General features: G+C 50.0%; 2 non-coding genes across 2 annotated transcripts; both read right to left on the bottom strand.

Moving 5' to 3' along the window:
* Positions 1-436: 436 nt before the first annotated feature.
* Positions 437-508, bottom strand: TRNAG-UCC (transfer RNA glycine (anticodon UCC)). Its single transcript has one exon. It is a non-coding gene; the product is annotated as a tRNA-Gly (tRNA).
* Positions 509-9,224: 8,716 nt separating this feature from the next.
* Positions 9,225-9,296, bottom strand: TRNAG-UCC (transfer RNA glycine (anticodon UCC)). The gene has a single exon. It is a non-coding gene; the product is annotated as a tRNA-Gly (tRNA).
* Positions 9,297-10,666: the final 1,370 nt, after the last annotated feature.

The following is a 10,666-nucleotide window of genomic DNA, read 5'->3' as shown; positions in this document are numbered from 1 at the left end:
ACCATAAATCCCCTGCTAAGGGTTATGGGAGGGAGGAATGAAGGAACTTTGCTTCAGGGAAAGGGCTGCTGCTGCTTCAGCATGTGAGGAGCGCAGCCACACGTTTCACCTTCTTCAGTATGTTGGTTTACAGGATGAGAGAGATCCTGAAACCTCACTCTAATAGGCTGAGGTGCTGTGCTCGGTGGCCTGCTGGGACCAAGGCCCGTCAGGGCAAGGCGAATAGGCCTTTGTCAGGCCTTCGTCAGGGCTTTGTCGGGGAGGGGCCAGGAGCCCTGCTCGCTTCAATCCCCTCACCGATAGACAGTTGCAGAAACTAGGATGCAAGAACCTTTCCTGGATGGGGTTTTGATTTTCACGAAAAGTGTGTCAGCTTTGCTTTCAGCATGAGTCTGATTTCCAAAAAATGCATTTTGAACAATTTAAAGATTTGATCTGCGTTGGCCGGGAATCGAACCCGGGTCAACTGCTTGGAAGGCAGCTATGCTCACCACTATACCACCAACGCTTGCCTGTCTGGGCTATCTGATGGAGCGGCCCTTAGAAATAAGAATAAGTCATTGGCTGGGAATGAAAAAAGCTTGCGTTTGACGCAGAAGCAGTTCGCATCATGAGGTCTTGCCGGTCAGCCCAACATTTCCCCGGGACCCCTTAAAAAAGGAGCTTGGTTTTAAGTTTGGTTTGATTGAACAGTACATTTTGTTGGCTGGGCTGGGACCCTCTCCTATTTAGCGCAAGAGTGGAACGAGGCAGCAAGTTCAAGGAATGACATTGCATCCAGGCACTTACAGCTCTTTGTGCCCTAATGCCATGACACAAAAACATAATTTGAAAAAAGTTAGCAGAGGATGGTTTCGATCCATCGACCTCTGGGTTATGGGCCCAGCACGCTTCCGCTGCGCCACTCTGCTGGTTGGAGAACAAGAGCTTTTCTGGGCTTTTACAGCCTACAAACCGACAACCCTAGACCCAGTTTCGAGTGAAGCGGGCAGTAGGCCTTACAAAGCCAAACAACCTGCAACCACGCACTCCCATCCCATGGCCTTTTGCAGACAGGCCTCATTTCTCTAGCTCACACCCTAACTGCCAACACCCCTTCCCCTTCTCTCTCTGTCTCTCTCTCTCTGTCTCTCTCTCTCATTCTCTCTCTCTCGCAAATAGATACTTTACTTCCCAGGTGCAACAAAACAAGCCTTCTCGAGCTGGCAGATATGGGAAGGAAGGAAGGAAGGGCCAGTTTGGAAACTCAACTCAATTACCATAAATCCCCTGCTAAGGGTTATGGGAGGGAGGAATGAAGGAACTTTGCTTCAGGGAAAGGGCTGCTGCTGCTTCAGCATGTGAGGAGCGCAGCCACACGTTTCACCTTCTTCAGTATGTTGGTTTACAGGATGAGAGAGATCCTGAAACCTCACTCTAATAGGCTGAGGTGCTGTGCTCGGTGGCCTGCTGGGACCAAGGCCCGTCAGGGCAAGGCGAATAGGCCTTTGTCAGGCCTTCGTCAGGGCTTTGTCGGGGAGGGGCCAGGAGCCCTGCTCGCTTCAATCCCCTCACCGATAGACAGTTGCAGAAACTAGGATGCAAGAACCTTTCCTGGATGGGGTTTTGATTTTCACGAAAAGTGTGTCAGCTTTGCTTTCAGCATGAGTCTGATTTCCAAAAAATGCATTTTGAACAATTTAAAGATTTGATCTGCGTTGGCTGGGAATAGAACCCGGGTCAACTGCTTGGAAGGCAGCTATGCTCACCACTATACCACCAACGCCTGCCTGTCTGGGCTATCTGATGGAGCGGCCCTTAGAAATAAGAATAAGTCATTGGCTGGGAATGAAAAAAGCTTGCGTTTGACGCAGAAGCAGTTCGCATCATGAGGTCTTGCCGGTCAGCCCAACATTTCCCCGGGACCCCTTAAAAAAGGAGCTTGGTTTTAAGTTTGGTTTGATTGAACAGTACATTTTGTTGGCTGGGCTGGGACCCTCTCCTATTTAGCGCAAGAGTGGAACGAGGCAGCAAGTTCAAGGAATGACATTGCATCCAGGCACTTACAGCTCTTTGTGCCCTAATGCCATGACACAAAAACATAATTTGAAAAAAGTTAGCAGAGGATGGTTTCGATCCATCGACCTCTGGGTTGTGGGCCCAGCACGCTTCCGCTGCGCCACTCTGCTGGTTGGAGAACAAGAGCTTTTCTGGGCTTTTACAGCCTACAAACCGACAACCCTAGACCCAGTTTCGAGTGAAGCGGGCAGTAGGCCTTACAAAGCCAAACAACCTGCAACCACGCACTCCCATCCCATGGCCTTTTGCAGACAGGCCTCATTTCTCTAGCTCACACCCTAACTGCCAACACCCCTTCCCCTTCTCTCTCTGTCTCTCTCTCTCTGTCTCTCTCTCTCATTCTCTCTCTCTCGCAAATAGATACTTTACTTCCCAGGTGCAACAAAACAAGCCTTCTCGAGCTGGCAGATATGGGAAGGAAGGAAGGAAGGGCCAGTTTGGAAACTCAACTCAATTACCATAAATCCCCTGCTAAGGGTTATGGGAGGGAGGAATGAAGGAACTTTGCTTCAGGGAAAGGGCTGCTGCTGCTTCAGCATGTGAGGAGCGCAGCCACACGTTTCACCTTCTTCAGTATGTTGGTTTACAGGATGAGAGAGATCCTGAAACCTCACTCTAACAGGCTGAGGTGCTGTGCTCGGTGGCCTGCTGGGACCAAGGCCCGTCAGGGCAAGGCGAATAGGCCTTTGTCAGGCCTTCGTCAGGGCTTTGTCGGGGAGGGGCCAGGAGCCCTGCTCGCTTCAATCCCCTCACCGATAGACAGTTGCAGAAACTAGGATGCAAGAACCTTTCCTGGATGGGGTTTTGATTTTCACGAAAAGTGTGTCAGCTTTGCTTTCAGCATGAGTCTGATTTCCAAAAAATGCATTTTGAACAATTTAAAGATTTGATCTGCGTTGGCAGGGAATCGAACCCAGGTCAACTGCTTGGAAGGCAGCTATGCTCACCACTATACCACCAACGCCTGCCTGTCTGGGCTATCTGATGGAGCGGCCCTTAGAAATAAGAATAAGTCATTGGCTGGGAATGAAAAAAGCTTGCGTTTGACGCAGAAGCAGTTCGCATCATGAGGTCTTGCCGGTCAGCCCAACATTTCCCCGGGACCCCTTAAAAAAGGAGCTTGGTTTTAAGTTTGGTTTGATTGAACAGTACATTTTGTTGGCTGGGCTGGGACCCTCTCCTATTTAGCGCAAGAGTGGAACGAGGCAGCAAGTTCAAGGAATGACATTGCATCCAGGCACTTACAGCTCTTTGTGCCCTAATGCCATGACACAAAAACATAATTTGAAAAAAGTTAGCAGAGGATGGTTTCGATCCATCGACCTCTGGGTTATGGGCCCAGCACGCTTCCGCTGCGCCACTCTGCTGGTTGGAGAACAAGAGCTTTTCTGGGCTTTTACAGCCTACAAACCGACAACCCTAGACCCAGTTTCGAGTGAAGCGGGCAGTAGGCCTTACAAAGCCAAACAACCTGCAACCACGCACTCCCATCCCATGGCCTTTTGCAGACAGGCCTCATTTCTCTAGCTCACACCCTAACTGCCAACACCCCTTCCCCTTCTCTCTCTGTCTCTCTCTCTCTGTCTCTCTCTCTCATTCTCTCTCTCTCGCAAATAGATACTTTACTTCCCAGGTGCAACAAAACAAGCCTTCTCGAGCTGGCAGATATGGGAAGGAAGGAAGGAAGGGCCAGTTTGGAAACTCAACTCAATTACCATAAATCCCCTGCTAAGGGTTATGGGAGGGAGGAATGAAGGAACTTTGCTTCAGGGAAAGGGCTGCTGCTGCTTCAGCATGTGAGGAGCGCAGCCACACGTTTCACCTTCTTCAGTATGTTGGTTTACAGGATGAGAGAGATCCTGAAACCTCACTCTAATAGGCTGAGGTGCTGTGCTCGGTGGCCTGCTGGGACCAAGGCCCGTCAGGGCAAGGCGAATAGGCCTTTGTCAGGCCTTCGTCAGGGCTTTGTCGGGGAGGGGCCAGGAGCCCTGCTCGCTTCAATCCCCTCACCGATAGACAGTTGCAGAAACTAGGATGCAAGAACCTTTCCTGGATGGGGTTTTGATTTTCACGAAAAGTGTGTCAGCTTTGCTTTCAGCATGAGTCTGATTTCCAAAAAATGCATTTTGAACAATTTAAAGATTTGATCTGCGTTGGCTGGGAATAGAACCCGGGTCAACTGCTTGGAAGGCAGCTATGCTCACCACTATACCACCAACGCCTGCCTGTCTGGGCTATCTGATGGAGCGGCCCTTAGAAATAAGAATAAGTCATTGGCTGGGAATGAAAAAAGCTTGCGTTTGACGCAGAAGCAGTTCGCATCATGAGGTCTTGCCGGTCAGCCCAACATTTCCCCGGGACCCCTTAAAAAAGGAGCTTGGTTTTAAGTTTGGTTTGATTGAACAGTACATTTTGTTGGCTGGGCTGGGACCCTCTCCTATTTAGCGCAAGAGTGGAACGAGGCAGCAAGTTCAAGGAATGACATTGCATCCAGGCACTTACAGCTCTTTGTGCCCTAATGCCATGACACAAAAACATAATTTGAAAAAAGTTAGCAGAGGATGGTTTCGATCCATCGACCTCTGGGTTATGGGCCCAGCACGCTTCCGCTGCGCCACTCTGCTGGTTGGAGAACAAGAGCTTTTCTGGGCTTTTACAGCCTACAAACCGACAACCCTAGACCCAGTTTCGAGTGAAGCGGGCAGTAGGCCTTACAAAGCCAAACAACCTGCAACCACGCACTCCCATCCCATGGCCTTTTGCAGACAGGCCTCATTTCTCTAGCTCACACCCTAACTGCCAACACCCCTTCCCCTTCTCTCTCTGTCTCTCTCTCTCTGTCTCTCTCTCTCATTCTCTCTCTCTCGCAAATAGATACTTTACTTCCCAGGTGCAACAAAACAAGCCTTCTCGAGCTGGCAGATATGGGAAGGAAGGAAGGAAGGGCCAGTTTGGAAACTCAACTCAATTACCATAAATCCCCTGCTAAGGGTTATGGGAGGGAGGAATGAAGGAACTTTGCTTCAGGGAAAGGGCTGCTGCTGCTTCAGCATGTGAGGAGCGCAGCCACACGTTTCACCTTCTTCAGTATGTTGGTTTACAGGATGAGAGAGATCCTGAAACCTCACTCTAACAGGCTGAGGTGCTGTGCTCGGTGGCCTGCTGGGACCAAGGCCCGTCAGGGCAAGGCGAATAGGCCTTTGTCAGGCCTTCGTCAGGGCTTTGTCGGGGAGGGGCCAGGAGCCCTGCTCGCTTCAATCCCCTCACCGATAGACAGTTGCAGAAACTAGGATGCAAGAACCTTTCCTGGATGGGGTTTTGATTTTCACGAAAAGTGTGTCAGCTTTGCTTTCAGCATGAGTCTGATTTCCAAAAAATGCATTTTGAACAATTTAAAGATTTGATCTGCGTTGGCAGGGAATCGAACCCAGGTCAACTGCTTGGAAGGCAGCTATGCTCACCACTATACCACCAACGCCTGCCTGTCTGGGCTATCTGATGGAGCGGCCCTTAGAAATAAGAATAAGTCATTGGCTGGGAATGAAAAAAGCTTGCGTTTGACGCAGAAGCAGTTCGCATCATGAGGTCTTGCCGGTCAGCCCAACATTTCCCCGGGACCCCTTAAAAAAGGAGCTTGGTTTTAAGTTTGGTTTGATTGAACAGTACATTTTGTTGGCTGGGCTGGGACCCTCTCCTATTTAGCGCAAGAGTGGAACGAGGCAGCAAGTTCAAGGAATGACATTGCATCCAGGCACTTACAGCTCTTTGTGCCCTAATGCCATGACACAAAAACATAATTTGAAAAAAGTTAGCAGAGGATGGTTTCGATCCATCGACCTCTGGGTTATGGGCCCAGCACGCTTCCGCTGCGCCACTCTGCTGGTTGGAGAACAAGAGCTTTTCTGGGCTTTTACAGCCTACAAACCGACAACCCTAGACCCAGTTTCGAGTGAAGCGGGCAGTAGGCCTTACAAAGCCAAACAACCTGCAACCACGCACTCCCATCCCATGGCCTTTTGCAGACAGGCCTCATTTCTCTAGCTCACACCCTAACTGCCAACACCCCTTCCCCTTCTCTCTCTGTCTCTCTCTCTCTGTCTCTCTCTCTCATTCTCTCTCTCTCGCAAATAGATACTTTACTTCCCAGGTGCAACAAAACAAGCCTTCTCGAGCTGGCAGATATGGGAAGGAAGGAAGGAAGGGCCAGTTTGGAAACTCAACTCAATTACCATAAATCCCCTGCTAAGGGTTATGGGAGGGAGGAATGAAGGAACTTTGCTTCAGGGAAAGGGCTGCTGCTGCTTCAGCATGTGAGGAGCGCAGCCACACGTTTCACCTTCTTCAGTATGTTGGTTTACAGGATGAGCGAGATCCTGAAACCTCACTCTAATAGGCTGAGGTGCTGTGCTCGGTGGCCTGCTGGGACCAAGGCCCGTCAGGGCAAGGCGAATAGGCCTTTGTCAGGCCTTCGTCAGGGCTTTGTCGGGGAGGGGCCAGGAGCCCTGCTCGCTTCAATCCCCTCACCAATAGACAGTTGCAGAAACTAGGATGCAAGAACCTTTCCTGGATGGGGTTTTGATTTTCACGAAAAGTGTGTCAGCTTTGCTTTCAGCATGAGTCTGATTTCCAAAAAATGCATTTTGAACAATTTAAAGATTTGATCTGCGTTGGCCCCGGGTCAACTGCTTGGAAGGCAGCTATGCTCACCACTATACCACCAACGCCTGCCTGTCTGGGCTATCTGATGGAGCGGCCTTTAGAAATAAGAATAAGTCATTGGCTGGGAATGAAAAAAGCTTGCGTTTGACGCAGAAGCAGTTCGCATCATGAGGTCTTGCCGGTCAGCCCAACATTTCCCCGGGACCCCTTAAAAAAGGAGCTTGGTTTTAAGTTTGGGTTGATTGAACAGTGCATTTTGTTGGCTGGGCTGGGACCCTCTCCTATTTAGCGCAAGAGTGGAACGAGGCAGCAAGTTCAAGGAATGACATTGCATCCAGGCACTTACAGCTCTTTGTGCCCTAATGCCATGACACAAAAACATAATTTGAAAAAAGTTAGCAGAGGATGGTTTCGATCCATCGACCTCTGTGTTATGGGCCCAGCACGCTTCCACTGCGCCACTCTGCTGGTTGGAGAACAAGAGCTTTTCTGGGCTTTTACAGCCTACAAACCGACAACCCTAGACCCAGTTTCGAGTGAAGCGGGCAGTAGGCCTTACAAAGCCAAACAACCTGCAACCACGCACTCCCATCCCATGGCCTTTTGCAGACAGGCCTCATTTCTCTAGCTCACACCCTAACTGCCAACACCCCTTCCCCTTCTCTCTCTGTCTCTCTCTCTCTGTCTCTCTCTCTCATTCTCTCTCTCTCGCAAATAGATACTTTACTTCCCAGGTGCAACAAAACAAGCCTTCTCGAGCTGGCAGATATGGGAAGGAAGGAAGGAAGGGCCAGTTTGGAAACTCAACTCAATTACCATAAATCCCCTGCTAAGGGTTATGGGAGGGAGGAATGAAGGAACTTTGCTTCAGGGAAAGGGCTGCTGCTGCTTCAGCATGTGAGGAGCGCAGCCACACGTTTCACCTTCTTCAGTATGTTGGTTTACAGGATGAGAGAGATCCTGAAACCTCACTCTAATAGGCTGAGGTGCTGTGCTCGGTGGCCTGCTGGGACCAAGGCCCGTCAGGGCAAGGCGAATAGGCCTTTGTCAGGCCTTCGTCAGGGCTTTGTCGGGGAGGGGCCAGGAGCCCTGCTCGCTTCAATCCCCTCACCGATAGACAGTTGCAGAAACTAGGATGCAAGAACCTTTCCTGGATGGGGTTTTGATTTTCACGAAAAGTGTGTCAGCTTTGCTTTCAGCATGAGTCTGATTTCCAAAAAATGCATTTTGAACAATTTAAAGATTTGATCTGCGTTGGCAGGGAATCGAACCCAGGTCAACTGCTTGGAAGGCAGCTATGCTCACCACTATACCACCAACACCTGCCTGTCTGGGCTATCTGATGGAGCGGCCCTTAGAAATAAGAATAAGTCATTGGCTGGGAATGAAAAAAGCTTGCGTTTGACGCAGAAGCAGTTCGCATCATGAGGTCTTGCCGGTCAGCCCAACATTTCCCCGGGACCCCTTAAAAAAGGAGCTTGGTTTTAAGTTTGGTTTGATTGAACAGTACATTTTGTTGGCTGGGCTGGGACCCTCTCCTATTTAGCGCAAGAGTGGAACGAGGCAGCAAGTTCAAGGAATGACATTGCATCCAGGCACTTACAGCTCTTTGTGCCCTAATGCCATGACACAAAAACATAATTTGAAAAAAGTTAGCAGAGGATGGTTTCGATCCATCGACCTCTGGGTTATGGGCCCAGCACGCTTCCGCTGCGCCACTCTGCTGGTTGGAGAACAAGAGCTTTTCTGGGCTTTTACAGCCTACAAACCGACAACCCTAGACCCAGTTTCGAGTGAAGCGGGCAGTAGGCCTTACAAAGCCAAACAACCTGCAACCACGCACTCCCATCCCATGGCCTTTTGCAGACAGGCCTCATTTCTCTAGCTCACACCCTAACTGCCAACACCCCTTCCCCTTCTCTCTCTGTCTCTCTCTCTCTGTCTCTCTCTCTCATTCTCTCTCTCTCGCAAATAGATACTTTACTTCCCAGGTGCAACAAAACAAGCCTTCTCGAGCTGGCAGATATGGGAAGGAAGGAAGGAAGGGCCAGTTTGGAAACTCAACTCAATTACCATAAATCCCCTGCTAACGGTTATGGGAGGGAGGAATGAAGGAACTTTGCTTCAGGGAAAGGGCTGCTGCTGCTTCAGCATGTGAGGAGCGCAGCCACACGTTTCACCTTCTTCAGTATGTTGGTTTACAGGATGAGAGAGATCCTGAAACCTCACTCTAATAGGCTGAGGTGCTGTGCTCGGTGGCCTGCTGGGACCAAGGCCCGTCAGGGCAAGGCGAATAGGCCTTTGTCAGGCCTTCGTCAGGGCTTTGTCGGGGAGGGGCCAGGAGCCCTGCTCGCTTCAATCCCCTCACCGATAGACAGTTGCAGAAACTAGGATGCAAGAACCTTTCCTGGATGGGGTTTTGATTTTCACGAAAAGTGTGTCAGCTTTGCTTTCAGCATGAGTCTGATTTCCAAAAAATGCATTTTGAACAATTTAAAGATTTGATCTGCGTTGGCCGGGAATCGAACCCGGGTCAACTGCTTGGAAGGCAGCTATGCTCACCACTATACCACCAACGCCTGCCTGTCTGGGCTATCTGATGGAGCGGCCCTTAGAAATAAGAATAAGTCATTGGCTGGGAATGAAAAAAGCTTGCGTTTGACGCAGAAGCAGTTCGCATCATGAGGTCTTGCCGGTCAGCCCAACATTTCCCCGGGACCCCTTAAAAAAGGAGCTTGGTTTTAAGTTTGGTTTGATTGAACAGTACATTTTGTTGGCTGGGCTGGGACCCTCTCCTATTTAGCGCAAGAGTGGAACGAGGCAGCAAGTTCAAGGAATGACATTGCATCCAGGCACTTACAGCTCTTTGTGCCCTAATGCCATGACACAAAAACATAATTTGAAAAAAGTTAGCAGAGGATGGTTTCGATCCATCGACCTCTGGGTTATGGGCCCAGCACGCTTCCGCTGCGCCACTCTGCTGGTTGGAGAACAAGAGCTTTTCTGGGCTTTTACAGCCTACAAACCGACAACCCTAGACCCAGTTTCGAGTGAAGCGGGCAGTAGGCCTTACAAAGCCAAACAACCTGCAACCACGCACTCCCATCCCATGGCCTTTTGCAGACAGGCCTCATTTCTCTAGCTCACACCCTAACTGCCAACACCCCTTCCCCTTCTCTCTCTGTCTCTCTCTCTCTGTCTCTCTCTCTCATTCTCTCTCTCTCGCAAATAGATACTTTACTTCCCAGGTGCAACAAAACAAGCCTTCTCGAGCTGGCAGATATGGGAAGGAAGGAAGGAAGGGCCAGTTTGGAAACTCAACTCAATTACCATAAATCCCCTGCTAAGGGTTATGGGAGGGAGGAATGAAGGAACTTTGCTTCAGGGAAAGGGCTGCTGCTGCTTCAGCATGTGAGGAGCGCAGCCACACGTTTCACCTTCTTCAGTATGTTGGTTTACAGGATGAGAGAGATCCTGAAACCTCACTCTAATAGGCTGAGGTGCTGTGCTCGGTGGCCTGCTGGGACCAAGGCCCGTCAGGGCAAGGCGAATAGGCCTTTGTCAGGCCTTCGTCAGGGCTTTGTCGGGGAGGGGCCAGGAGCCCTGCTCGCTTCAATCCCCTCACCGATAGACAGTTGCAGAAACTAGGATGCAAGAACCTTTCCTGGATGGGGTTTTGATTTTCACGAAAAGTGTGTCAGCTTTGCTTTCAGCATGAGTCTGATTTCCAAAAAATGCATTTTGAACAATTTAAAGATTTGATCTGCGTTGGCCGGGAATAGAACCCGGGTCAACTGCTTGGAAGGCAGCTATGCTCACCACTATACCACCAACGCCTGCCTGTCTGGGCTATCTGATGGAGCGGCCCTTAGAAATAAGAATAAGTCATTGGCTGGGAATGAAAAAAGCTTGCGTTTGACGCAGAAGCAGTTCGCATCATGAGGTCTTG

This window comes from Ambystoma mexicanum, chromosome 6q, assembly GCF_040938575.1.
Source record: "Ambystoma mexicanum isolate Mex_15411 chromosome 6q, UKY_AmexF1_1, whole genome shotgun sequence".
Taxonomy (NCBI): Eukaryota; Metazoa; Chordata; class Amphibia; order Caudata; family Ambystomatidae; genus Ambystoma; species Ambystoma mexicanum.
Note: the sequence above shows the minus strand (reverse complement) of the source record. Positions and strands in the feature narration are given on the sequence as shown.